General features: G+C 57.9%; 1 protein-coding gene across 4 annotated transcripts in view; it reads right to left on the bottom strand.

The window, feature by feature from the left end:
• KLHL26 (kelch like family member 26) overlaps positions 1 to 6,188 on the bottom strand; it is a 32,617-nt gene that overhangs the window by 15,737 nt on the left and 10,692 nt on the right. For 2 of the 4 annotated variants that reach the window (XM_058425877.1, XM_058425878.1), the window contains exon 1: positions 2,646 to 2,817. The exons of the other annotated variants lie outside the window; for them this stretch is intronic. The gene's annotated coding sequence lies outside the window, so the exon portion shown is untranslated. Of the gene's footprint in view, positions 1 to 2,645; positions 2,818 to 6,188 lie in introns of those variants that run through there. 4 annotated transcript variants of the gene reach the window in all.

Genomic DNA, 6,188 nt, shown 5'->3' with positions numbered 1-6,188 from the left:
GGGTGGGTAGGTGGGTAGATGGAAGGGTGGGTGGGTGGATGGAAGGGTGGACTGATGGAAGGGTGGGTGGATGGGTGGATGGATGGGTGGGTGGGTAGATGAAAGAGCAGGTGGGTGGGTGGGCAGGTGGGTAGATGGAAGGGTGGGTGGGTGGGTGGATGGAAGGGTGGGTGGACGGGCGGATGGATGGGTGGGTGGGTGGATGGATGGAAGGGTAGACTGATGGAAGGGCGGGTGGATGGGTGGATGGACAGGTGGGTGGGTAGATGGAAGGGTGGGTGGGGTGGGTAGGTGGGCGGATGGAAGGGCAGGTGGATGGGTGGATGGATGGAAGGGTGGACTGATGAAAAGATGGGTGGATGGGGCAGGTGGGTGGATGGGTGGGTGGGTGGTTGGGTGGATGGACAGGTGGAGGTATGGATGGTCAGGTGGGTGGGTGAACTGGTGGACATAGGAGTGAACAGGTGGGTAAGAAGGAGTGAGTGGGTGGCAGATAGATGAATGGTGGATGAAGGGTGGGTGGATAGATGGACAGATAAATCCACATCTTTGTGCTGGGCCGGCCCTGAAGAGCCCCTGTCTTGCTCTTCCTGCTGTTCAGCTCCACATCCATTCTCCAGGCTCAGGCAGAGCCTTGCTGAGCAGTCTCAGCCCTCTGAGCCTCAGTCTCCCCATCTGCATCATGGTGATGATCATAGGGCCCTCCCACTTGGGACCATGAAAAGGCCAAAAAGCACCTGTGCACTGACCAAAGGTCTCTGCTGGCCATACCTAGTGTCCCTCTGCCTCTTGTTTACTGTGTGGCCTTGGATGAGCCCCTGGACCTCTCTGTGCCTCAACTTCCCCATCTGTAAAATGGGATGATAGCCGTGCCCCTTTTCTAGGCTGCCTGCCGACAACGGAGCCAGGAACCAGAACTGCACCACCCCAGTTGATGGCCTTGCACAAAGTGGTTGCTCCCTTGGTTCGTGGGGGCTGTTCTGATGGGGACACCCCAACACTGTGGTCCAGGTACAAGCCAGGATGGGAGGGGTGCTGTGGAGGCAGAGAGCTTGCTGCTGGCCAGGGAGGTGGGGTTCGAGGGTGAGTGGACGGGTGAGGTGGCAGGTGGATGGCTCCCAGGTGGTAGTACTGGGCTGGAGCCCAACTTTTTTTTTCTCTCTTTTTTTTTTTTTTTTTTTTTGATGGAGTCTGGCTCTGTCACTCAGGCTGGAGTGCAGTGGTGCGATCTCAGGTCACTGCAACCTCCACCTTCCAGGTTCAAGTGATTCTCTTGCCTCAGCCTCCCGAGTAGCTGGGACTATAGGCGCCTGCCACCACGCCCAGCTAATTTTTGTATTTTTAATAGAGACGAGGTTTCATCACGTTGACCAGGCTGGTCTCGAACTCTCGGCCTCAGGTGATCTGCCTGCCTCGGCTTCCCAAAGTGCTGGGATTATAGGCGCGAGCCACCGCACCTGGCCTGCTGGAGCCCAACTCTTATCTTAGCTCACTGCTTGTTCCTCTCCACAAGACCTCCTGGCCCGAGTCCTAGTGTATGTGATCCTTCCAGATTCACCGCAAAGCCCTCAGCAGGACTCTCCTGCACATCCTGTCTCTGGACCTTTGCTCATGCTGTGCTCTGTGCTAAGTGGCCGACCCTCTTGCCCTCAGACCCTTCTCCCTCCACCACACTCCTGAGCCACCAGCATTTCTGTGCTCAGCGCCTCTGCTGCCTCCACCCCAGAGCCTTATCTGCTATGGCCTTCCTCACCCTCATGGTCCAGCTGGGTGCCCATCCAGGGCTGACGAGTGGGCAGGTCTCGGCCTGAGGCTTCCCTTTCCCATTCCCTCCCACTGAGGTGAGACTGCTTCTGCCACAGCCCATCCCCTGACTTGGTCCCACTGCATTGGGCCGGCAGCGGGGACCACTTGAATGAGCAAATCCATTCACTCTACAGTTCAGGCAAGTAGGTACATGACTGCACAGCTCCAGAGCACCACTTGGAAACCCAGTGAAATTCCAGCACTGCTGAATTCTAGCATCTTGGGGTGGCAACGTGCTGCGAGGTTGCCCACCCCTCTGCCTCCACTGGCAGGACAAGTGTTGAAGCCCCAGAAGGGACGGGGCTGCCACATGGCACTGCTCATCCCCAGCAGAGCCAGGCCAGATGCAGGCACTCCACAGCTTAGCTCAGCGCCTTCCAAAGACAACACAAATTTCAGTATCAGAGGGGGTCTGTCATGAATATCTTCATTTTGGGGGTGTTTACCATCCCTCCCCTCTTCTCATAAGGGCCCCCTGCTTTCCTCGGGAAACTCCTGTTCTCTATTCTCAGCCCCAGTGGTGGAGATCAGGCAGACCCCATTGCTGGGCTGAAAATATGGATGTGACACAGACTGGACAGAGGCTCCGGGGCCCCTGGCCATAGGGATTCATCCTGGGATGGGGACTTGGCCCTTCTGATCCAATCAGAGCCTTCCCTGGGATTTTTACTGGAGCCACCAGGATGAAGGGTCCCCTTCCCAGTGGTGTTGGCAGGCTAGTGGAGTGGCAAGGTGAGGTCCCCTTTCTACCAGGTGGGCAGCACCCAGACAAGAGGGATGGCAGAGCTAAAAGAAGGGAGCCACAGATTCCAGCCTTCAGACCTTGCACCCCAACGTACCTAAAACCGGGTGTCTCCTTGCACTTTTTAAAACGTGAACTTCGAGTCTTTAACTGACGGCAGTGTCTTGGGTTTCTGGCTCTCCCCACCAGGAGGGGCCTCGGATGTCAGGAGCCTCAGATCCATCCACAGCATTCCAGACGAGCCTCTGGAAAAACCGCTGTGGCCTTAACACTTTTCCAGCTGCCGCCTCTCCCTGCAGTGCACACAAGCTTCTTACCGGGGCTGAGGGGTCAGGAAGCCCCGCTGAGGGCCATTCTGAGGGAGAGTGGGCGGCAGCCATCCCCAGCCACAGCCCCGCCTGTCTGTGACGAGACAGACGGCTCCACTCCGTCCGCCACGACTCCCAGAAAAGGTCAGCAAGCTGCCCGCGCCCCTGACCAATGCGAAAGTTCAGCAGCTCTAAATGCTAACAGACTGGAGGCGTGACTGAGGCTGGAACGGCAGAGGGGCCCGGTGCCATCAGCCTTGGCGAGGAAAACATCACCCGTCATCTGTGCAAGTGACTCACGTGGAGTATAAACATTTGTGCGCTCCTGACCCCCCACTTCACACGACAGAGAGCCACGAGGACCCGAGGAGGGGGAGCCAGAGGAGAGACCTAGAGAAGCCCTCCTGGGACAGGACGGACTTCACCAAGGAGAACGCGTGCTTCCAACTCGAACTTCAGTCCTGGAAGTTTTTCAGAGAGAGGATGACTCAGGCTGATGGCAACAGACAGGGTGTCTTGGGGGTCTTCTGTGGGGCTCCCCTACGTGTCTGTCATCTCACAGTCACCTTGACACTCCTTCCACCCCGCTCCGGGAAAATGTCCCGCTCTCAGATGATCTGGGTGATCATATGCCACTCTACTCTGCCTCCTTAGGCAGACTGCCTCAAATTCTAACATCCCGTGGAGAGCAGAACTCTCCGGATATCCAGCCCAGACCGCTCCCGCCCAAGTCCGTCTTTGACCCCTGTGGAATTTCACAGTTGTGGCGTCAGTAAACATCTTCGGCCTCGATCCTCGGGTGACCCCCCTCCAGGCCTTTACAAGCCTGAAGGTCCACCCCTCAAGATCTCCTCCAGGCCCAGCCTGTTCAATTCCGGAAGCCCTTGCCCTCGCAGGAAAGGTCTTTGATTCCCCCAAGGTGCTGGTTACTTCCTCCCGGATCACAATATTTTCAGTGTGCACCGTGGTGGTGCACACAAAGTGATCAGGCGCTCCGCTGCGCGGTGAGGGGTCTGAAATCATGCTGGACACGCACCAAAATCCGCTCTGCAGAGGAGGAATGCTAGGGAATTGCTGGCGCGGCCGTTGGAGACGAGTCCTGTGAATTCTGTGCGGCCCTCTCCGGAGAGACATGTGGAAGGGGCGGGGTGGGGGGCAGGAAGGGACTGGAGGCTGGGGTTAACAAGTGTTAAGAGAGCTGGTCCGCACAGCTGCAAAGCGGCTACCAGAGGAGGAGGGCGGGGCTGCCGGCAGCGGGAACCCAGCGGGCTTGGCCCCCACTTCCACTTAAGACAGCTGGACAGGGAGAGAGTGGCTGTCGTTTGCCGCCTCTGCTTTAACATGCAGGGCTGAGGTTTTGCTCACTCACTAAAGACAGCACACGCAAAACGGTACAGTGCCCTGGGCTCTGTAACAGGGCCGGTTTACTGACAACATGCCTGTGAATTTCTGCTTCTCCGCCCACACCCTGCTGGTTCAATGAAGTGAAGAGGAAGAGGCGGATGACCCTCGGCCAGCCTGGGCATGCAGAGCTATGCCAGGAGGCTTCCCCTCTGGTATGCGTCGAAGACTGTGCGGGGTGGGGTACTCACTGGATCTACACTCAAGAGCATCCATCCCATGCCAGCAGCTGTGCCAGCGCCAGGACCACCACTGTAAAGAGAACCGATAAAGCACTGCCCTTGGGGAACGTACATTCTACAGGGACATGGGTCCTCAAGCAGAGAATGTACCATGACGACAGGGCGAGCAGTGGCGCCACGGTGGACACAGTGGCCAGGCCCTGAGGAGACAACACTTGAGCCGTGCAAATCGCTGGGACAGGACATTCCAGTGAGCGTGCTTCAGAGCCCAGCAGAGCCGTCAGAGCTGCGGAAGCTCAGGGGCCTGGCGGGTCACATCAAGAAGTAGATTTTGTTCTGAGAGTGAGGGAGCCACTGGCAGGTGTCCGGCAGGGGAGTGAGGTGGTCTGATGTCTGCCTTAGGAGGGTCCCGCTGGCTGGAGTTGGGGTTGATGCCCAGGAGGGGAAGAGCTCTGAGCTGGGATGGGGAGGAGGCAGCAGGAGGAGCTGGCGCCAGGCTGTGGCTCGAAGGTGGAACCCACAAGAGATGCTACCTGGGGACCTCCCGGGCAGCTGCAGCCAGACTGAGGCCTTCTCTCAGGACGGGGGACATTCCCAGGACTGGGACCTGCTGGTGGGAAGACCTGAAGCCCTCAAGGACTGTGGGAACTCCAAGTGGCACGAACCCTGAGCAAGGAGAGGCATGAAGGGCTTTTCTGGAACACAGGCAGGGCTGCGAATCCCCTAGGCCAGGTGGCGCCTCCAAGTCTGCTGCTTGTTGCAGGCAGTGCAGCCGCGCGGGACCAAGGACAACACTGACCTTCAGCCTGCCCGGTGGGGAGGGCAGAAACTGGCCAACACTATCGGTCAGCACAAGCTCAATGTCCAGACATCCCCAAGCTTGCGTGTGCCTCTCCATCCCTCCAGGGCCCACCTTGGCTGAGGCTCCCTTGTCTCTTGCCACAGGGATCCTTTTGAGACAGAGTCTCACTCTGTCGCCCAGGCTGGAGTGCAGTGGTGCAATCTCGGCTCCTGGGTTCAATCGACTCTCATGCCTCAGCCTCCAGAGCAGCTAGGACTACAAGCACCCACCAATGCGCCCAGCTAGTTTTGTGTATTTTTAGTAGAGACTGGATCTCACTATGTTGCCCAGGCTGGTCTCGAACTCCCGACCTCAAGTGATCTACCCGCCTTGGCCTCTCAATGTGCTGGGAATACAGGTGTGAGCCACCACACTCGGCCTACAGAGAGATCCTTTCAAAACAGGAGGCTGACTGATATGCCTCTCACCCAAACCCTGCCCTGGCCCCCTGGCCCAGCCAGCCCAGAAATGACCGCACAACGTTCTCTAGCTCCTGCTGGCATGTATGCACCCCATGGGCAGGGTCCATCTGTCCCATGGACCCTGCATATCCAGCACCAGGCACGGGGTAGACACAGGAGACTGTGGCACCTGCACAAAGGCAGAGAAAGGTGTCTAACAAATCCTGTCCACAGAGCAGAGGTGGGGATGCCGGGACACATACTGCCCAGTCACCCCTTGCCTTCAGTAGATCCCACCCCCTTCTTCCAGGATCCAAGGCCCCAAGTCGCTGAATTATTTCTATCTGTGTCCTTCCCCTCATCCTCCTCTCTCCCTCCCCATTCTCCTGTTCTCTATCTTTCTCCTCCTCTCTCTCTCCTCCTCTTTTTCTCCTCCTCCTCTTCCTCCTCCTCCCTCTCATCTCCTCTTCCTCTTCCTCCACTCTTCCTCCTCTTCCTCTCTTCCTC

Source organism: Hylobates moloch, unplaced genomic scaffold (assembly GCF_009828535.3).
Source record: "Hylobates moloch isolate HMO894 unplaced genomic scaffold, HMol_V3 SCAFFOLD_12, whole genome shotgun sequence".
NCBI lineage: Eukaryota > Metazoa > Chordata > Mammalia > Primates > Hylobatidae > Hylobates > Hylobates moloch.
The sequence above is the reverse complement of the archived record's forward strand: the minus strand, read 5'-3'. Positions and strand labels throughout refer to the sequence as shown.